The sequence below is a fragment of the Schistocerca cancellata genome, unplaced genomic scaffold (assembly GCF_023864275.1).
Source record: "Schistocerca cancellata isolate TAMUIC-IGC-003103 unplaced genomic scaffold, iqSchCanc2.1 HiC_scaffold_583, whole genome shotgun sequence".
NCBI lineage: Eukaryota > Metazoa > Arthropoda > Insecta > Orthoptera > Acrididae > Schistocerca > Schistocerca cancellata.
The window spans coordinates 51,449-69,687 of record NW_026046595.1 but is presented as its reverse complement, the minus strand read 5'-3'; the positions used below and the strand labels follow the sequence as shown (position 1 = coordinate 69,687).

The 18,239-nt window shown below is 48.7% G+C and overlaps 33 non-coding genes across 33 annotated transcripts; all 33 read left to right on the top strand.

The window, feature by feature from the left end:
* Positions 1–531: 531 nt before the first annotated feature.
* On the top strand, positions 532–604 carry Trnaf-gaa (transfer RNA phenylalanine (anticodon GAA)). Its single transcript has one exon. It is a non-coding gene; the product is annotated as a tRNA-Phe (tRNA).
* Positions 605–1,144: 540 nt separating this feature from the next.
* Positions 1,145–1,218, top strand: Trnak-uuu (transfer RNA lysine (anticodon UUU)). The gene has a single exon. It is a non-coding gene; the product is annotated as a tRNA-Lys (tRNA).
* Positions 1,219–1,356: 138 nt separating this feature from the next.
* On the top strand, positions 1,357–1,438 carry Trnas-cga (transfer RNA serine (anticodon CGA)). Its single transcript has one exon. It is a non-coding gene; the product is annotated as a tRNA-Ser (tRNA).
* Positions 1,439–1,998: 560 nt separating this feature from the next.
* On the top strand, positions 1,999–2,080 carry Trnas-uga (transfer RNA serine (anticodon UGA)). The gene has a single exon. It is a non-coding gene; the product is annotated as a tRNA-Ser (tRNA).
* A 611-nt stretch (positions 2,081–2,691) lies between these two features.
* Positions 2,692–2,764, top strand: Trnaf-gaa (transfer RNA phenylalanine (anticodon GAA)). The gene has a single exon. It is a non-coding gene; the product is annotated as a tRNA-Phe (tRNA).
* A 539-nt stretch (positions 2,765–3,303) lies between these two features.
* Positions 3,304–3,376, top strand: Trnak-uuu (transfer RNA lysine (anticodon UUU)). Its single transcript has one exon. It is a non-coding gene; the product is annotated as a tRNA-Lys (tRNA).
* Positions 3,377–3,514: 138 nt separating this feature from the next.
* Positions 3,515–3,596, top strand: Trnas-cga (transfer RNA serine (anticodon CGA)). The gene has a single exon. It is a non-coding gene; the product is annotated as a tRNA-Ser (tRNA).
* Positions 3,597–4,167: 571 nt separating this feature from the next.
* On the top strand, positions 4,168–4,249 carry Trnas-uga (transfer RNA serine (anticodon UGA)). Its single transcript has one exon. It is a non-coding gene; the product is annotated as a tRNA-Ser (tRNA).
* Positions 4,250–4,860: 611 nt separating this feature from the next.
* Trnaf-gaa (transfer RNA phenylalanine (anticodon GAA)) lies at positions 4,861–4,933 on the top strand. The gene has a single exon. It is a non-coding gene; the product is annotated as a tRNA-Phe (tRNA).
* Positions 4,934–5,472: 539 nt separating this feature from the next.
* On the top strand, positions 5,473–5,545 carry Trnak-uuu (transfer RNA lysine (anticodon UUU)). The gene has a single exon. It is a non-coding gene; the product is annotated as a tRNA-Lys (tRNA).
* A 138-nt stretch (positions 5,546–5,683) lies between these two features.
* Trnas-cga (transfer RNA serine (anticodon CGA)) lies at positions 5,684–5,765 on the top strand. The gene has a single exon. It is a non-coding gene; the product is annotated as a tRNA-Ser (tRNA).
* A 572-nt stretch (positions 5,766–6,337) lies between these two features.
* On the top strand, positions 6,338–6,419 carry Trnas-uga (transfer RNA serine (anticodon UGA)). The gene has a single exon. It is a non-coding gene; the product is annotated as a tRNA-Ser (tRNA).
* A 611-nt stretch (positions 6,420–7,030) lies between these two features.
* On the top strand, positions 7,031–7,103 carry Trnaf-gaa (transfer RNA phenylalanine (anticodon GAA)). Its single transcript has one exon. It is a non-coding gene; the product is annotated as a tRNA-Phe (tRNA).
* Positions 7,104–7,642: 539 nt separating this feature from the next.
* On the top strand, positions 7,643–7,715 carry Trnak-uuu (transfer RNA lysine (anticodon UUU)). The gene has a single exon. It is a non-coding gene; the product is annotated as a tRNA-Lys (tRNA).
* A 138-nt stretch (positions 7,716–7,853) lies between these two features.
* Positions 7,854–7,935, top strand: Trnas-cga (transfer RNA serine (anticodon CGA)). The gene has a single exon. It is a non-coding gene; the product is annotated as a tRNA-Ser (tRNA).
* Positions 7,936–8,507: 572 nt separating this feature from the next.
* On the top strand, positions 8,508–8,589 carry Trnas-uga (transfer RNA serine (anticodon UGA)). The gene has a single exon. It is a non-coding gene; the product is annotated as a tRNA-Ser (tRNA).
* Positions 8,590–9,198: 609 nt separating this feature from the next.
* On the top strand, positions 9,199–9,271 carry Trnaf-gaa (transfer RNA phenylalanine (anticodon GAA)). Its single transcript has one exon. It is a non-coding gene; the product is annotated as a tRNA-Phe (tRNA).
* Positions 9,272–9,810: 539 nt separating this feature from the next.
* Trnak-uuu (transfer RNA lysine (anticodon UUU)) lies at positions 9,811–9,883 on the top strand. The gene has a single exon. It is a non-coding gene; the product is annotated as a tRNA-Lys (tRNA).
* Positions 9,884–10,021: 138 nt separating this feature from the next.
* Positions 10,022–10,103, top strand: Trnas-cga (transfer RNA serine (anticodon CGA)). The gene has a single exon. It is a non-coding gene; the product is annotated as a tRNA-Ser (tRNA).
* Positions 10,104–10,674: 571 nt separating this feature from the next.
* Positions 10,675–10,756, top strand: Trnas-uga (transfer RNA serine (anticodon UGA)). The gene has a single exon. It is a non-coding gene; the product is annotated as a tRNA-Ser (tRNA).
* A 611-nt stretch (positions 10,757–11,367) lies between these two features.
* On the top strand, positions 11,368–11,440 carry Trnaf-gaa (transfer RNA phenylalanine (anticodon GAA)). The gene has a single exon. It is a non-coding gene; the product is annotated as a tRNA-Phe (tRNA).
* A 539-nt stretch (positions 11,441–11,979) lies between these two features.
* On the top strand, positions 11,980–12,052 carry Trnak-uuu (transfer RNA lysine (anticodon UUU)). The gene has a single exon. It is a non-coding gene; the product is annotated as a tRNA-Lys (tRNA).
* Positions 12,053–12,190: 138 nt separating this feature from the next.
* On the top strand, positions 12,191–12,272 carry Trnas-cga (transfer RNA serine (anticodon CGA)). The gene has a single exon. It is a non-coding gene; the product is annotated as a tRNA-Ser (tRNA).
* Positions 12,273–12,843: 571 nt separating this feature from the next.
* Positions 12,844–12,925, top strand: Trnas-uga (transfer RNA serine (anticodon UGA)). The gene has a single exon. It is a non-coding gene; the product is annotated as a tRNA-Ser (tRNA).
* A 613-nt stretch (positions 12,926–13,538) lies between these two features.
* Positions 13,539–13,611, top strand: Trnaf-gaa (transfer RNA phenylalanine (anticodon GAA)). The gene has a single exon. It is a non-coding gene; the product is annotated as a tRNA-Phe (tRNA).
* A 539-nt stretch (positions 13,612–14,150) lies between these two features.
* Trnak-uuu (transfer RNA lysine (anticodon UUU)) lies at positions 14,151–14,223 on the top strand. The gene has a single exon. It is a non-coding gene; the product is annotated as a tRNA-Lys (tRNA).
* Positions 14,224–14,361: 138 nt separating this feature from the next.
* Trnas-cga (transfer RNA serine (anticodon CGA)) lies at positions 14,362–14,443 on the top strand. The gene has a single exon. It is a non-coding gene; the product is annotated as a tRNA-Ser (tRNA).
* A 571-nt stretch (positions 14,444–15,014) lies between these two features.
* Positions 15,015–15,096, top strand: Trnas-uga (transfer RNA serine (anticodon UGA)). The gene has a single exon. It is a non-coding gene; the product is annotated as a tRNA-Ser (tRNA).
* A 611-nt stretch (positions 15,097–15,707) lies between these two features.
* Positions 15,708–15,780, top strand: Trnaf-gaa (transfer RNA phenylalanine (anticodon GAA)). Its single transcript has one exon. It is a non-coding gene; the product is annotated as a tRNA-Phe (tRNA).
* Positions 15,781–16,319: 539 nt separating this feature from the next.
* Positions 16,320–16,392, top strand: Trnak-uuu (transfer RNA lysine (anticodon UUU)). Its single transcript has one exon. It is a non-coding gene; the product is annotated as a tRNA-Lys (tRNA).
* A 138-nt stretch (positions 16,393–16,530) lies between these two features.
* Positions 16,531–16,612, top strand: Trnas-cga (transfer RNA serine (anticodon CGA)). The gene has a single exon. It is a non-coding gene; the product is annotated as a tRNA-Ser (tRNA).
* A 571-nt stretch (positions 16,613–17,183) lies between these two features.
* Trnas-uga (transfer RNA serine (anticodon UGA)) lies at positions 17,184–17,265 on the top strand. The gene has a single exon. It is a non-coding gene; the product is annotated as a tRNA-Ser (tRNA).
* A 611-nt stretch (positions 17,266–17,876) lies between these two features.
* On the top strand, positions 17,877–17,949 carry Trnaf-gaa (transfer RNA phenylalanine (anticodon GAA)). The gene has a single exon. It is a non-coding gene; the product is annotated as a tRNA-Phe (tRNA).
* Positions 17,950–18,239: the final 290 nt, after the last annotated feature.

Below are 18,239 nucleotides of genomic sequence, written 5' to 3'. Positions count from 1 at the left end.
AATGTGCAGTGTTATTTGATCGAGGGCGCAGCGTTACAGTCGCCCCCAGAAGCCGCAGCTCATCTCCTAGTCTCACAGCCGTCCACCAGGTGTTAGTACAAGTGTCGCCTCACTGGGCAGTGCAGATGTGTCCATTTTAGCTTGCAGACGATGACGTGTAGCAATTTATGAGCTAACGCAAGTCGAATGTTTTACCGTGTGTATCTGCTAGATACTGCCTCTCATATGGTGGAGAGGCTCACTCCTTCTTGTGTCTCGTTCTCTGCACACGAGTTGCCCCTGGCATCGATATAGCACGTGTTTTCTAGCGTCAGCGTGGCGTCACGTCAAGTCAGCGAATTCAATATCACACGAATCGAGTCGACATGTTTGCTTGTTACGATGACGGAAGCTGAAGAAATGTGTGTGGAACTTCACTGCATCGGCTGCTCGCCCTTCAGCGTCCCTATGTCTTATCAGACGAAGGTGACTGTGAAATTGGCAACGAGGCACAAATTAACGAACACATGCAAATGGCAACCTTCGACGTCAGCCGAAATAGCTCAGTTGGGAGAGCGTTAGACTGAAGATCTAAAGGTCCCTGGTTCGATCCCGGGTTTCGGCAGGTATTCGTTTTCATGCGACGCCAATGGAATTACTCTGCGTTTGTGATAATGCAACTACCGCTGACAAACAAAACTGACCCTCTCCTGTAGCTGTTCTGGTTGTCTATTGCATGCCATAAGAGGAACTTACTAGACAACTAACTCCCTTAGAAGCAAAAGAATTAAAAATATCCTACCGACTGCATTCCCTTTTCTGTGTCAGGTGGTGAAGAACATCTTCAACGGAACCGTGAAATGAGCGAAAGCGTGGGAAACATTGCATTCGAAATGCTTGTGAATTTTCCAATTGCCCAGTGAGTGTCGACAAAACACGTAAATTCTCTGCTCCAACGTATGAGACGTAACAACTGGTACAATTTGTTGTTGCATCGTGTGTCAGCAGTCTTCGATAGTGTGTTACGGGCTTAGCGCGATAAGTTTGTAGACAGCATTTGGGCGACGTTTTTATTAGTAACGGCCCCATGCAGCGATTGAACAACAGTAAAGGACATGAGTCAATGTATAGTTGTGCATCGTGGAGGTTTTGCAGCCTTGTGTGAGCCCGGATAGCTCAGTCGGTAGAGCATTAGGCTTTTAACCTAAGGGTCCCAGGGTTCAAGTCCCTGTCCGGGCGGAAATTTTAATACTTTGGTAGCGATTCGTCTGGTAGCGGTGGAAACGCTACGGAAAATAATGCAGCTACGCCGTTTTCTGACACCACAGTGTTTTAAACGGTAGCAGTTGCATGTGTCGAGAGAACACCGCGCTAACGGCAGTCGTGGCCGAGTGGTTAAGGCGTCTGACTCGAAATCAGATTCCCTCTGGGAGCGTAGGTTCGAATCCTACCGGCTGCGTGCGATTTTGCGTAAAGAGGCAAACGTTTTCGCACACATGTGACATGCGTGGGCGAATGCGGGTGCAACCAGTGATGCCATTCTCAACAAGACGAAAATTTCCGTTTTAAGAATACTGAGTTTTCGCGACGACAGCTACTTACTGTGCCTTTCGGTTCACCTCGCACTGACGCTGGGACTGCAGAAAGCCGTCGCTGAGATGGTGAGTACACAGATGTGCTCGAAAGTGTTGGACAGAGCGGACATTTCATTTTCTTTTTATGAATCGCAATTTCAATCATTCGAGTGCGGCAAAAGCAGTGGTGCAGCGTTTTTTTTTCTTTTCTTAAGATCTCGCAGCTGCTTGGAGGTATGTCCATCGTTTTAAGACGACAGAAAACTAGCGTCAGCGGTGCGTCAGTGGGAAGTCGGTGAAGTCGCCATAAGTCAGTGGGAAATTAGTACACTTTCGTAACGGCTAATGGAAACCCTACAGCAAAGAGTGAGGCCACGCCGTTTTCTGCCATCAGATTGCTTCTAAAGATGGCGGCTTCACTTGTCGGGAGTCGCTTCCGCCACCGGCAGTCGTGGCCGAGTGGTTAAGGCGTCTGACTTGAAATCAGATTCCCTCTGGGAGCGTAGGTTCGAGTCCTGCCGACTGCGAAAATTTTCTCGCTCTCAAAAGGCGGACGTTGAGCTGCATCCTAGCAGTTGCGTCACTACTAAACATGTGGGTCACCAGCAATGTGCAGTGTTATTTGATCGAGGGCGCAGCGTTACAGTCGCCCCCAGAAGCCGCAGCTCATCTCCTAGTCTCACAGCCGTCCACCAGGTGTTAGTACAAGTGTCGCCTCACTGGGCAGTGCAGATGTGTCCATTTTAGCTTGCAGACGATGACGTGTAGCAATTTATGAGCTAACGCAAGTCGAATGTTTTACCGTGTGTATCTGCTAGATACTGCCTCTCATATGGTGGAGAGGCTCACTCCTTCTTGTGTCTCGTTCTCTGCACACGAGTTGCCCCTGGCATCGATATAGCACGTGTTTTCTAGCGTCAGCGTGGCGTCACGTCAAGTCAGCGAATTCAATATCACACGAATCGAGTCGACATGTTTGCTTGTTACGATGACGGAAGCTGAAGAAATGTGTGTGGAACTTCACTGCATCGGCTGCTCGCCCTTCAGCGTCCCTATGTCTTATCAGACGAAGGTGACTGTGAAATTGGCAACGAGGCACAAATTAACGAACACATGCAAATGGCAACCTTCGACGTCAGCCGAAATAGCTCAGTTGGGAGAGCGTTAGACTGAAGATCTAAAGGTCCCTGGTTCGATCCCGGGTTTCGGCAGGTATTCGTTTTCATGCGACGCCAATGGAATTACTCTGCGTTTGTGATAATGCAACTACCGCTGACAACAAAACTGACCCTCTCCTGTAGCTGTTCTGGTTGTCTATTGCATGCCATAAGAGGAACTTACTAGACAACTAACTCCCTTAGAAGCAAAAGAATTAAAAATATCCTACCGACTGCATTCCCTTTTCTGTGTCAGGTGGTGAAGAACATCTTCAACGGAACCGTGAAATGAGCGAAAGCGTGGGAAACATTGCATTCGAAATGCTTGTGAATTTTCCAATTGCCCAGTGAGTGTCGACAAAACACGTAAATTCTCTGCTCCAACGTATGAGACGTAACAACTGGTACAATTTGTTGTTGCATCGTGTGTCAGCAGTCTTCGATAGTGTGTTACGGGCTTAGCGCGATAAGTTTGTAGACAGCATTTGGGCGACGTTTTATTAGTAACGGCCCCATGCAGCGATTGAACAACAGTAAAGGACATGAGTCAATGTATAGTTGTGCATCGTGGGAGGTTTTGCAGCCTTGTGTGAGCCCGGATAGCTCAGTCGGTAGAGCATTAGGCTTTTAACCTAAGGGTCCAGGGTTCAAGTCCCTGTCCGGGCGGAAATTTTAATACTTTGGTAGCGATTCGTCTGGTAGCGGTGGAAACGCTACGGAAAATAATGCAGCTACGCCGTTTTCTGACACCACAGTGTTTTAAACGGTAGCAGTTGCATGTGTCGAGAGAACACCGCGCTAACGGCAGTCGTGGCCGAGTGGTTAAGGCGTCTGACTCGAAATCAGATTCCCTCTGGGAGCGTAGGTTCGAATCCTACCGGCTGCGTGCGATTTTGCGTAAAGAGGAGCAAACGTTTTCGCACACATGTGACATGCGTGGGCGAATGCGGGTGCAACCAGTGATGCCATTCTCAACAAGACGAAAATTTCCGTTTTAAGAATACTGAGTTTTCGCGACGACAGCTACTTACTGTGCCTTTCGGTTCACCTCGCACTGACGCTGGGACTGCAGAAAGCCGTCGCTGAGATGGTGAGTACACAGATGTGCTCGAAAGTGTTGGACAGAGCGGACATTTCATTTTCTTTTTATGAATCGCAATTTCAATCATTCGAGTGCGGCAAAAGCAGTGGTGCAGCGTTTTTTTTTCTTTTCTTAAGATCTCGCAGCTGCTTGGAGGTATGTCCATCGTTTTAAGACGACAGAAAACTAGCGTCAGCGGTGCGTCAGTGGGAAGTCGGTGAAGTCGCCATTGGAGCCATAAGTCAGTGGGAAATTAGTACACTTTCGTAACGGCTAATGGAAACCCTACAGCAAAGAGTGAGGCCACGCCGTTTTCTGCCATCAGATTGCTTCTAAAGATGGCGGCTTCACTTGTCGGGAGTCGCTTCCGCCACCGGCAGTCGTGGCCGAGTGGTTAAGGCGTCTGACTTGAAATCAGATTCCCTCTGGGAGCGTAGGTTCGAGTCCTGCCGACTGCGAAAATTTTCTCGCTCTCAAAAGGCGGACGTTGAGCTGCATCCTAGCAGTTGCGTCACTACTAAACATGTGGGTCACCAGCAATGTGCAGTGTTATTTGATCGAGGGCGCAGCGTTACAGTCGCCCCCAGAAGCCGCAGCTCATCTCCTAGTCTCACAGCCGTCCACCAGGTGTTAGTACAAGTGTCGCCTCACTGGGCAGTGCAGATGTGTCCATTTTAGCTTGCAGACGATGACGTGTAGCAATTTATGAGCTAACGCAAGTCGAATGTTTTACCGTGTGTATCTGCTAGATACTGCCTCTCATATGGTGGAGAGGCTCACTCCTTCTTGTGTCTCGTTCTCTGCACACGAGTTGCCCCTGGCATCGATATAGCACGTGTTTTCTAGCGTCAGCGTGGCGTCACGTCAAGTCAGCGAATTCAATATCACACGAATCGAGTCGACATGTTTGCTTGTTACGATGACGGAAGCTGAAGAAATGTGTGTGGAACTTCACTGCATCGGCTGCTCGCCCTTCAGCGTCCCTATGTCTTATCAGACGAAGGTGACTGTGAAATTGGCAACGAGGCACAAATTAACGAACACATGCAAATGGCAACCTTCGACGTCAGCCGAAATAGCTCAGTTGGGAGAGCGTTAGACTGAAGATCTAAAGGTCCCTGGTTCGATCCCGGGTTTCGGCAGGTATTCGTTTTCATGCGACGCCAATGGAATTACTCTGCGTTTGTGATAATGCAACTACCGCTGACAACAAAACTGACCCTCTCCTGTAGCTGTTCTGGTTGTCTATTGCATGCCATAAGAGGAACTTACTAGACAACTAACTCCCTTAGAAGCAAAAGAATTAAAAATATCCTACCGACTGCATTCCCTTTTCTGTGTCAGGTGGTGAAGAACATCTTCAACGGAACCGTGAAATGAGCGAAAGCGTGGGAAACATTGCATTCGAAATGCTTGTGAATTTTCCAATTGCCCAGTGAGTGTCGACAAAACACGTAAATTCTCTGCTCCAACGTATGAGACGTAACAACTGGTACAATTTGTTGTTGCATCGTGTGTCAGCAGTCTTCGATAGTGTGTTACGGGCTTAGCGCGATAAGTTTGTAGACAGCATTTGGGCGACGTTTTATTAGTAACGGCCCCATGCAGCGATTGAACAACAGTAAAGGACATGAGTCAATGTATAGTTGTGCATCGTGGGAGGTTTTGCAGCCTTGTGTGAGCCCGGATAGCTCAGTCGGTAGAGCATTAGGCTTTTAACCTAAGGGTCCAGGGTTCAAGTCCCTGTCCGGGCGGAAATTTTAATACTTTGGTAGCGATTCGTCTGGTAGCGGTGGAAACGCTACGGAAAATAATGCAGCTACGCCGTTTTCTGACACCACAGTGTTTTAAACGGTAGCAGTTGCATGTGTCGAGAGAACACCGCGCTAACGGCAGTCGTGGCCGAGTGGTTAAGGCGTCTGACTCGAAATCAGATTCCCTCTGGGAGCGTAGGTTCGAATCCTACCGGCTGCGTGCGATTTTGCGTAAAGAGGAGCAAACGTTTTCGCACACATGTGACATGCGTGGGCGAATGCGGGTGCAACCAGTGATGCCATTCTCAACAAGACGAAAATTTCCGTTTTAAGAATACTGAGTTTTCGCGACGACAGCTACTTACTGTGCCTTTCGGTTCACCTCGCACTGACGCTGGGACTGCAGAAAGCCGTCGCTGAGATGGTGAGTACACAGATGTGCTCGAAAGTGTTGGACAGAGCGGACATTTCATTTTCTTTTTATGAATCGCAATTTCAATCATTCGAGTGCGGCAAAAGCAGTGGTGCAGCGTTTTTTTTTTCTTTTCTTAAGATCTCGCAGCTGCTTGGAGGTATGTCCATCGTTTTAAGACGACAGAAAACTAGCGTCAGCGGTGCGTCAGTGGGAAGTCGGTGAAGTCGCCATTGGAGCCATAAGTCAGTGGGAAATTAGTACACTTTCGTAACGGCTAATGGAAACCCTACAGCAAAGAGTGAGGCCACGCCGTTTTCTGCCATCAGATTGCTTCTAAAGATGGCGGCTTCACTTGTCGGGAGTCGCTTCCGCCACCGGCAGTCGTGGCCGAGTGGTTAAGGCGTCTGACTTGAAATCAGATTCCCTCTGGGAGCGTAGGTTCGAGTCCTGCCGACTGCGAAAATTTTCTCGCTCTCAAAAGGCGGACGTTGAGCTGCATCCTAGCAGTTGCGTCACTACTAAACATGTGGGTCACCAGCAATGTGCAGTGTTATTTGATCGAGGGCGCAGCGTTACAGTCGCCCCCAGAAGCCGCAGCTCATCTCCTAGTCTCACAGCCGTCCACCAGGTGTTAGTACAAGTGTCGCCTCACTGGGCAGTGCAGATGTGTCCATTTTAGCTTGCAGACGATGACGTGTAGCAATTTATGAGCTAACGCAAGTCGAATGTTTTACCGTGTGTATCTGCTAGATACTGCCTCTCATATGGTGGAGAGGCTCACTCCTTCTTGTGTCTCGTTCTCTGCACACGAGTTGCCCCTGGCATCGATATAGCACGTGTTTTCTAGCGTCAGCGTGGCGTCACGTCAAGTCAGCGAATTCAATATCACACGAATCGAGTCGACATGTTTGCTTGTTACGATGACGGAAGCTGAAGAAATGTGTGTGGAACTTCACTGCATCGGCTGCTCGCCCTTCAGCGTCCCTATGTCTTATCAGACGAAGGTGACTGTGAAATTGGCAACGAGGCACAAATTAACGAACACATGCAAATGGCAACCTTCGACGTCAGCCGAAATAGCTCAGTTGGGAGAGCGTTAGACTGAAGATCTAAAGGTCCCTGGTTCGATCCCGGGTTTCGGCAGGTATTCGTTTTCATGCGACGCCAATGGAATTACTCTGCGTTTGTGATAATGCAACTACCGCTGACAACAAAACTGACCCTCTCCTGTAGCTGTTCTGGTTGTCTATTGCATGCCATAAGAGGAACTTACTAGACAACTAACTCCCTTAGAAGCAAAAGAATTAAAAATATCCTACCGACTGCATTCCCTTTTCTGTGTCAGGTGGTGAAGAACATCTTCAACGGAACCGTGAAATGAGCGAAAGCGTGGGAAACATTGCATTCGAAATGCTTGTGAATTTTCCAATTGCCCAGTGAGTGTCGACAAAACACGTAAATTCTCTGCTCCAACGTATGAGACGTAACAACTGGTACAATTTGTTGTTGCATCGTGTGTCAGCAGTCTTCGATAGTGTGTTACGGGCTTAGCGCGATAAGTTTGTAGACAGCATTTGGGCGACGTTTTATTAGTAACGGCCCCATGCAGCGATTGAACAACAGTAAAGGACATGAGTCAATGTATAGTTGTGCATCGTGGGAGGTTTTGCAGCCTTGTGTGAGCCCGGATAGCTCAGTCGGTAGAGCATTAGGCTTTTAACCTAAGGGTCCAGGGTTCAAGTCCCTGTCCGGGCGGAAATTTTAATACTTTGGTAGCGATTCGTCTGGTAGCGGTGGAAACGCTACGGAAAATAATGCAGCTACGCCGTTTTCTGACACCACAGTGTTTTAAACGGTAGCAGTTGCATGTGTCGAGAGAACACCGCGCTAACGGCAGTCGTGGCCGAGTGGTTAAGGCGTCTGACTCGAAATCAGATTCCCTCTGGGAGCGTAGGTTCGAATCCTACCGGCTGCGTGCGATTTTGCGTAAAGAGGAGCAAACGTTTTCGCACACATGTGACATGCGTGGGCGAATGCGGGTGCAACCAGTGATGCCATTCTCAACAAGACGAAAATTTCCGTTTTAAGAATACTGAGTTTTCGCGACGACAGCTACTTACTGTGCCTTTCGGTTCACCTCGCACTGACGCTGGGACTGCAGAAAGCCGTCGCTGAGATGGTGAGTACACAGATGTGCTCGAAAGTGTTGGACAGAGCGGACATTTCATTTTCTTTTTATGAATCGCAATTTCAATCATTCGAGTGCGGCAAAAGCAGTGGTGCAGCGTTTTTTTTTTCTTTTCTTAAGATCTCGCAGCTGCTTGGAGGTATGTCCATCGTTTTAAGACGACAGAAAACTAGCGTCAGCGGTGCGTCAGTGGGAAGTCGGTGAAGTCGCCATTGGAGCCATAAGTCAGTGGGAAATTAGTACACTTTCGTAACGGCTAATGGAAACCCTACAGCAAAGAGTGAGGCCACGCCGTTTTCTGCCATCAGATTGCTTCTAAAGATGGCGGCTTCACTTGTCGGGAGTCGCTTCCGCCACCGGCAGTCGTGGCCGAGTGGTTAAGGCGTCTGACTTGAAATCAGATTCCCTCTGGGAGCGTAGGTTCGAGTCCTGCCGACTGCGAAAATTTTCTCGCTCTCAAAAGGCGGACGTTGAGCTGCATCCTAGCAGTTGCGTCACTACTAAACATGTGGGTCACCAGCAATGTGCAGTGTTATTTGATCGAGGGCGCAGCGTTACAGTCGCCCCCAGAAGCCGCAGCTCATCTCCTAGTCTCACAGCCGTCCACCAGGTGTTAGTACAAGTGTCGCCTCACTGGGCAGTGCAGATGTGTCCATTTTAGCTTGCAGACGATGACGTGTAGCAATTTATGAGCTAACGCAAGTCGAATGTTTTACCGTGTGTATCTGCTAGATACTGCCTCTCATATGGTGGAGAGGCTCACTCCCTTGTGTCTCGTTCTCTGCACACGAGTTGCCCCTGGCATCGATATAGCACGTGTTTTCTAGCGTCAGCGTGGCGTCACGTCAAGTCAGCGAATTCAATATCACACGAATCGAGTCGACATGTTTGCTTGTTACGATGACGGAAGCTGAAGAAATGTGTGTGGAACTTCACTGCATCGGCTGCTCGCCCTTCAGCGTCCCTATGTCTTATCAGACGAAGGTGACTGTGAAATTGGCAACGAGGCACAAATTAACGAACACATGCAAATGGCAACCTTCGACGTCAGCCGAAATAGCTCAGTTGGGAGAGCGTTAGACTGAAGATCTAAAGGTCCCTGGTTCGATCCCGGGTTTCGGCAGGTATTCGTTTTCATGCGACGCCAATGGAATTACTCTGCGTTTGTGATAATGCAACTACCGCTGACAACAAAACTGACCCTCTCCTGTAGCTGTTCTGGTTGTCTATTGCATGCCATAAGAGGAACTTACTAGACAACTAACTCCCTTAGAAGCAAAAGAATTAAAAATATCCTACCGACTGCATTCCCTTTTCTGTGTCAGGTGGTGAAGAACATCTTCAACGGAACCGTGAAATGAGCGAAAGCGTGGGAAACATTGCATTCGAAATGCTTGTGAATTTTCCAATTGCCCAGTGAGTGTCGACAAAACACGTAAATTCTCTGCTCCAACGTATGAGACGTAACAACTGGTACAATTTGTTGTTGCATCGTGTGTCAGCAGTCTTCGATAGTGTGTTACGGGCTTAGCGCGATAAGTTTGTAGACAGCATTTGGGCGACGTTTTATTAGTAACGGCCCCATGCAGCGATTGAACAACAGTAAAGGACATGAGTCAATGTATAGTTGTGCATCGTGGGAGGTTTTGCAGCCTTGTGTGAGCCCGGATAGCTCAGTCGGTAGAGCATTAGGCTTTTAACCTAAGGGTCCAGGGTTCAAGTCCCTGTCCGGGCGGAAATTTTAATACTTTGGTAGCGATTCGTCTGGTAGCGGTGGAAACGCTACGGAAAATAATGCAGCTACGCCGTTTTCTGACACCACAGTGTTTTAAACGGTAGCAGTTGCATGTGTCGAGAGAACACCGCGCTAACGGCAGTCGTGGCCGAGTGGTTAAGGCGTCTGACTCGAAATCAGATTCCCTCTGGGAGCGTAGGTTCGAATCCTACCGGCTGCGTGCGATTTTGCGTAAAGAGGAGCAAACGTTTTCGCACACATGTGACATGCGTGGGCGAATGCGGGTGCAACCAGTGATGCCATTCTCAACAAGACGAAAATTTCCGTTTTAAGAATACTGAGTTTTCGCGACGACAGCTACTTACTGTGCCTTTCGGTTCACGTCGCACTGACGCTGGGACTGCAGAAAGCCGTCGCTGAGATGGTGAGTACACAGATGTGCTCGAAAGTGTTGGACAGAGCGGACATTTCATTTTCTTTTTATGAATCGCAATTTCAATCATTCGAGTGCGGCAAAAGCAGTGGTGCAGCGTTTTTTTTTCTTTTCTTAAGATCTCGCAGCTGCTTGGAGGTATGTCCATCGTTTTAAGACGACAGAAAACTAGCGTCAGCGGTGCGTCAGTGGGAAGTCGGTGAAGTCGCCATTGGAGCCATAAGTCAGTGGGAAATTAGTACACTTTCGTAACGGCTAATGGAAACCCTACAGCAAAGAGTGAGGCCACGCCGTTTTCTGCCATCAGATTGCTTCTAAAGATGGCGGCTTCACTTGTCGGGAGTCGCTTCCGCCACCGGCAGTCGTGGCCGAGTGGTTAAGGCGTCTGACTTGAAATCAGATTCCCTCTGGGAGCGTAGGTTCGAGTCCTGCCGACTGCGAAAATTTTCTCGCTCTCAAAAGGCGGACGTTGAGCTGCATCCTAGCAGTTGCGTCACTACTAAACATGTGGGTCACCAGCAATGTGCAGTGTTATTTGATCGAGGGCGCAGCGTTACAGTCGCCCCCAGAAGCCGCAGCTCATCTCCTAGTCTCACAGCCGTCCACCAGGTGTTAGTACAAGTGTCGCCTCACTGGGCAGTGCAGATGTGTCCATTTTAGCTTGCAGACGATGACGTGTAGCAATTTATGAGCTAACGCAAGTCGAATGTTTTACCGTGTGTATCTGCTAGATACTGCCTCTCATATGGTGGAGAGGCTCACTCCTTCTTGTGTCTCGTTCTCTGCACACGAGTTGCCCCTGGCATCGATATAGCACGTGTTTTCTAGCGTCAGCGTGGCGTCACGTCAAGTCAGCGAATTCAATATCACACGAATCGAGTCGACATGTTTGCTTGTTACGATGACGGAAGCTGAAGAAATGTGTGTGGAACTTCACTGCATCGGCTGCTCGCCCTTCAGCGTCCCTATGTCTTATCAGACGAAGGTGACTGTGAAATTGGCAACGAGGCACAAATTAACGAACACATGCAAATGGCAACCTTCGACGTCAGCCGAAATAGCTCAGTTGGGAGAGCGTTAGACTGAAGATCTAAAGGTCCCTGGTTCGATCCCGGGTTTCGGCAGGTATTCGTTTTCATGCGACGCCAATGGAATTACTCTGCGTTTGTGATAATGCAACTACCGCTGACAACAAAACTGACCCTCTCCTGTAGCTGTTCTGGTTGTCTATTGCATGCCATAAGAGGAACTTACTAGACAACTAACTCCCTTAGAAGCAAAAGAATTAAAAATATCCTACCGACTGCATTCCCTTTTCTGTGTCAGGTGGTGAAGAACATCTTCAACGGAACCGTGAAATGAGCGAAAGCGTGGGAAACATTGCATTCGAAATGCTTGTGAATTTTCCAATTGCCCAGTGAGTGTCGACAAAACACGTAAATTCTCTGCTCCAACGTATGAGACGTAACAACTGGTACAATTTGTTGTTGCATCGTGTGTCAGCAGTCTTCGATAGTGTGTTACGGGCTTAGCGCGATAAGTTTGTAGACAGCATTTGGGCGACGTTTTATTAGTAACGGCCCCATGCAGCGATTGAACAACAGTAAAGGACATGAGTCAATGTATAGTTGTGCATCGTGGGAGGTTTTGCAGCCTTGTGTGAGCCCGGATAGCTCAGTCGGTAGAGCATTAGGCTTTTAACCTAAGGGTCCAGGGTTCAAGTCCCTGTCCGGGCGGAAATTTTAATACTTTGGTAGCGATTCGTCTGGTAGCGGTGGAAACGCTACGGAAAATAATGCAGCTACGCCGTTTTCTGACACCACAGTGTTTTAAACGGTAGCAGTTGCATGTGTCGAGAGAACACCGCGCTAACGGCAGTCGTGGCCGAGTGGTTAAGGCGTCTGACTCGAAATCAGATTCCCTCTGGGAGCGTAGGTTCGAATCCTACCGGCTGCATGCGATTTTGCGTAAAGAGGAGCAAACGTTTTCGCACACATGTGACATGCGTGGGCGAATGCGGGTGCAACCAGTGATGCCATTCTCAACAAGACGAAAATTTCCGTTTTAAGAATACTGAGTTTTCGCGACGACAGCTACTTACTGTGCCTTTCGGTTCACCTCGCACTGACGCTGGGACTGCAGAAAGCCGTCGCTGAGATGGTGAGTACACAGATGTGCTCGAAAGTGTTGGACAGAGCGGACATTTCATTTTCTTTTTATGAATCGCAATTTCAATCATTCGAGTGCGGCAAAAGCAGTGGTGCAGCGTTTTTTTTTCTTTTCTTAAGATCTCGCAGCTGCTTGGAGGTATGTCCATCGTTTTAAGACGACAGAAAACTAGCGTCAGCGGTGCGTCAGTGGGAAGTCGGTGAAGTCGCCATTGGAGCCATAAGTCAGTGGGAAATTAGTACACTTTCGTAACGGCTAATGGAAACCCTACAGCAAAGAGTGAGGCCACGCCGTTTTCTGCCATCAGATTGCTTCTAAAGATGGCGGCTTCACTTGTCGGGAGTCGCTTCCGCCACCGGCAGTCGTGGCCGAGTGGTTAAGGCGTCTGACTTGAAATCAGATTCCCTCTGGGAGCGTAGGTTCGAGTCCTGCCGACTGCGAAAATTTTCTCGCTCTCAAAAGGCGGATGTTGCTAGGATGCACCTAGCAGTTGCGTCACTACTAAACACGTGGGTCACCAGCAATGTGCAGTGTTATTTGATCGAGGGCGCAGCGTTACAGTCGCCCCCAGAAGCCGCAGCTCATCTCCTAGTCTCACAGCCGTCCACCAGGTGTTAGTACAAGTGTCGCCTCACTGGGCAGTGCAGATGTGTCCATTTTAGCTTGCAGACGATGACGTGTAGCAATTTATGAGCTAACGCAAGTCGAATGTTTTACCGTGTGTATCTGCTAGATACTGCCTCTCATATGGTGGAGAGGCTCACTCCTTCTTGTGTCTCGTTCTCTGCACACGAGTTGCCCCTGGCATCGATATAGCACGTGTTTTCTAGCGTCAGCGTGGCGTCACGTCAAGTCAGCGAATTCAATATCACACGAATCGAGTCGACATGTTTGCTTGTTACGATGACGGAAGCTGAAGAAATGTGTGTGGAACTTCACTGCATCGGCTGCTCGCCCTTCAGCGTCCCTATGTCTTATCAGACGAAGGTGACTGTGAAATTGGCAACGAGGCACAAATTAACGAACACATGCAAATGGCAACCTTCGACGTCAGCCGAAATAGCTCAGTTGGGAGAGCGTTAGACTGAAGATCTAAAGGTCCCTGGTTCGATCCCGGGTTTCGGCAGGTATTCGTTTTCATGCGACGCCAATGGAATTACTCTGCGTTTGTGATAATGCAACTACCGCTGACAACAAAACTGACCCTCTCCTGTAGCTGTTCTGGTTGTCTATTGCATGCCATAAGAGGAACTTACTAGACAACTAACTCCCTTAGAAGCAAAAGAATTAAAAATATCCTACCGACTGCATTCCCTTTTCTGTGTCAGGTGGTGAAGAACATCTTCAACGGAACCGTGAAATGAGCGAAAGCGTGGGAAACATTGCATTCGAAATGCTTGTGAATTTTCCAATTGCCCAGTGAGTGTCGACAAAACACGTAAATTCTCTGCTCCAACGTATGAGACGTAACAACTGGTACAATTTGTTGTTGCATCGTGTGTCAGCAGTCTTCGATAGTGTGTTACGGGCTTAGCGCGATAAGTTTGTAGACAGCATTTGGGCGACGTTTTATTAGTAACGGCCCCATGCAGCGATTGAACAACAGTAAAGGACATGAGTCAATGTATAGTTGTGCATCGTGGGAGGTTTTGCAGCCTTGTGTGAGCCCGGATAGCTCAGTCGGTAGAGCATTAGGCTTTTAACCTAAGGGTCCAGGGTTCAAGTCCCTGTCCGGGCGGAAATTTTAATACTTTGGTAGCGATTCGTCTGGTAGCGGTGGAAACGCTACGGAAAATAATGCAGCTACGCCGTTTTCTGACACCACAGTGTTTTAAACGGTAGCAGTTGCATGTGTCGAGAGAACACCGCGCTAACGGCAGTCGTGGCCGAGTGGTTAAGGCGTCTGACTCGAAATCAGATTCCCTCTGGGAGCGTAGGTTCGAATCCTACCGGCTGCGTGCGATTTTGCGTAAAGAGGAGCAAACGTTTTCGCACACATGTGACATGCGTGGGCGAATGCGGGTGCAACCAGTGATGCCATTCTCAACAAGACGAAAATTTCCGTTTTAAGAATACTGAGTTTTCGCGACGACAGCTACTTACTGTGCCTTTCGGTTCACCTCGCACTGACGCTGGGACTGCAGAAAGCCGTCGCTGAGATGGTGAGTACACAGATGTGCTCGAAAGTGTTGGACAGAGCGGACATTTCATTTTCTTTTTATGAATCGCAATTTCAATCATTCGAGTGCGGCAAAAGCAGTGGTGCAGCGTTTTTTTTTCTTTTCTTAAGATCTCGCAGCTGCTTGGAGGTATGTCCATCGTTTTAAGACGACAGAAAACTAGCGTCAGCGGTGCGTCAGTGGGAAGTCGGTGAAGTCGCCATTGGAGCCATAAGTCAGTGGGAAATTAGTACACTTTCGTAACGGCTAATGGAAACCCTACAGCAAAGAGTGAGGCCACGCCGTTTTCTGCCATCAGATTGCTTCTAAAGATGGCGGCTTCACTTGTCGGGAGTCGCTTCCGCCACCGGCAGTCGTGGCCGAGTGGTTAAGGCGTCTGACTTGAAATCAGATTCCCTCTGGGAGCGTAGGTTCGAGTCCTGCCGACTGCGAAAATTTTCTCGCTCTCAAAAGGCGGACGTTGAGCTGCATCCTAGCAGTTGCGTCACTACTAAACATGTGGGTCACCAGCAATGTGCAGTGTTATTTGATCGAGGGCGCAGCGTTACAGTCGCCCCCAGAAGCCGCAGCTCATCTCCTAGTCTCACAGCCGTCCACCAGGTGTTAGTACAAGTGTCGCCTCACTGGGCAGTGCAGATGTGTCCATTTTAGCTTGCAGACGATGACGTGTAGCAATTTATGAGCTAACGCAAGTCGAATGTTTTACCGTGTGTATCTGCTAGATACTGCCTCTCATATGGTGGAGAGGCTCACTCCTTCTTGTGTCTCGTTCTCTGCACACGAGTTGCCCCTGGCATCGATATAGCACGTGTTTTCTAGCGTCAGCGTGGCGTCACGTCAAGTCAGCGAATTCAATATCACACGAATCGAGTCGACATGTTTGCTTGTTACGATGACGGAAGCTGAAGAAATGTGTGTGGAACTTCACTGCATCGGCTGCTCGCCCTTCAGCGTCCCTATGTCTTATCAGACGAAGGTGACTGTGAAATTGGCAACGAGGCACAAATTAACGAACACATGCAAATGGCAACCTTCGACGTCAGCCGAAATAGCTCAGTTGGGAGAGCGTTAGACTGAAGATCTAAAGGTCCCTGGTTCGATCCCGGGTTTCGGCAGGTATTCGTTTTCATGCGACGCCAATGGAATTACTCTGCGTTTGTGATAATGCAACTACCGCTGACAACAAAACTGACCCTCTCCTGTAGCTGTTCTGGTTGTCTATTGCATGCCATAAGAGGAACTTACTAGACAACTAACTCCCTTAGAAGCAAAAGAATTAAAAATATCCTACCGACTGCATTCCCTTTTCTGTGTCAGGTGGTGAAGAACATCTTCAACGGAACCGTGAAATGAGCGAAAGCGTGGGAAACATTGCATTCGAAATGCTTGTGAATTTTCCAATTGCCCAGTGAGTGTCGACAAAACACGTAAATTCTCTGCTCCAACGTATGAGACGTAACAACTGGTACAATTTGTTGTTGCATCGTGTGTCAGCAGTCTTCGATAGTGTGTTACGGGCTTAGCGCGATAAGTTTGTAGACAGCATTTGGGCGACGTTTTATTAGTAACGGCCCCATGCAGCGATTGAACAACAGTAAAGGACATGAGTCAATGTATAGTTGTGCATCGTGGGAGGTTTTGCAGCCTTGTGTGAGCCCGGATAGCTCAGTCGGTAGAGCATTAGGCTTTTAACCTAAGGGTCCAGGGTTCAAGTCCCTGTCCGGGCGGAAATTTTAATACTTTGGTAGCGATTCGTCTGGTAGCGGTGGAAACGCTACGGAAAATAATGCAGCTACGCCGTTTTCTGACACCACAGTGTTTTAAACGGTAGCAGTTGCATGTGTCGAGAGAACACCGCGCTAACGGCAGTCGTGGCCGAGTGGTTAAGGCGTCTGACTCGAAATCAGATTCCCTCTGGGAGCGTAGGTTCGAATCCTACCGGCTGCGTGCGATTTTGCGTAAAGAGGAGCAAACGTTTTCGCACACATGTGACATGCGTGGGCGAATGCGGGTGCAACCAGTGATGCCATTCTCAACAAGACGAAAATTTCCGTTTTAAGAATACTGAGTTTTCGCGACGACAGCTACTTACTGTGCCTTTCGGTTCACCTCGCACTGACGCTGGGACTGCAGAAAGCCGTCGCTGAGATGGTGAGTACACAGATGTGCTCGAAAGTGTTGGACAGAGCGGACATTTCATTTTCTTTTTATGAATCGCAATTTCAATCATTCGAGTGCGGCAAAAGCAGTGGTGCAGCGTTTTTTTTTCTTTTCTTAAGATCTCGCAGCTGCTTGGAGGTATGTCCATCGTTTTAAGACGACAGAAAACTAGCGTCAGCGGTGCGTCAGTGGGAAGTCGGTGAAGTCGCCATTGGAGCCATAAGTCAGTGGGAAATTAGTACACTTTCGTAACGGCTAATGGAAACCCTACAGCAAAGAGTGAGGCCACGCCGTTTTCTGCCATCAGATTGCTTCTAAAGATGGCGGCTTCACTTGTCGGGAGTCGCTTCTGCCACCGGCAGTCGTGGCCGAGTGGTTAAGGCGTCTGACTTGAAATCAGATTCCCTCTGGGAGCGTAGGTTCGAGTCCTGCCGACTGCGAAAATTTTCTCGCTCTCAAAAGGCGGACGTTGAGCTGCATCCTAGCAGTTGCGTCACTACTAAACATGTGGGTCACCAGCAATGTGCAGTGTTATTTGATCGAGGGTGCAGCGTTACAGTCGCCCCCAGAAGCCGCAGCTCATCTCCTAGTCTCACAGCCGTCCACCAGGTGTTAGTACAAGTGTCGCCTCACTGGGCAGTGCAGATGTGTCCATTTTAGCTTGCAGACGATGACGTGTAGCAATTTATGAGCTAACGCAAGTCGAATGTTTTACCGTGTGTATCTGCTAGATACTGCCTCTCATATGGTGGAGAGGCTCACTCCTTCTTGTGTCTCGTTCTCTGCACACGAGTTGCCCCTGGCATCGATATAGCACGTGTTTTCTAGCGTCAGCGTGGCGTCACGTCAAGTCAGCGAATTCAATATCACACGAATCGAGTCGACATGTTTGCTTGTTACGATGACGGAAGCTGAAGAAATGTGTGTGGAACTTCACTGCATCGGCTGCTCGCCCTTCAGCGTCCCTATGTCTTATCAGACGAAGGTGACTGTGAAATTGGCAACGAGGCACAAATTAACGAACACATGCAAATGGCAACCTTCGACGTCAGCCGAAATAGCTCAGTTGGGAGAGCGTTAGACTGAAGATCTAAAGGTCCCTGGTTCGATCCCGGGTTTCGGCAGGTATTCGTTTTCATGCGACGCCAATGGAATTACTCTGCGTTTGTGATAATGCAACTACCGCTGACAACAAAACTGACCCTCTCCTGTAGCTGTTCTGGTTGTCTATTGCATGCCATAAGAGGAACTTACTAGACAACTAACTCCCTTAGAAGCAAAAGAATTAAAAATATCCTACCGACTGCATTCCCTTTTCTGTGTCAGGTGGTGAAGAACATCTTCAACGGAACCGTGAAATGAGCGAAAGCGTGGGAAACATTGCATTCGAAATGCTTGTGAATTTTCCAATTGC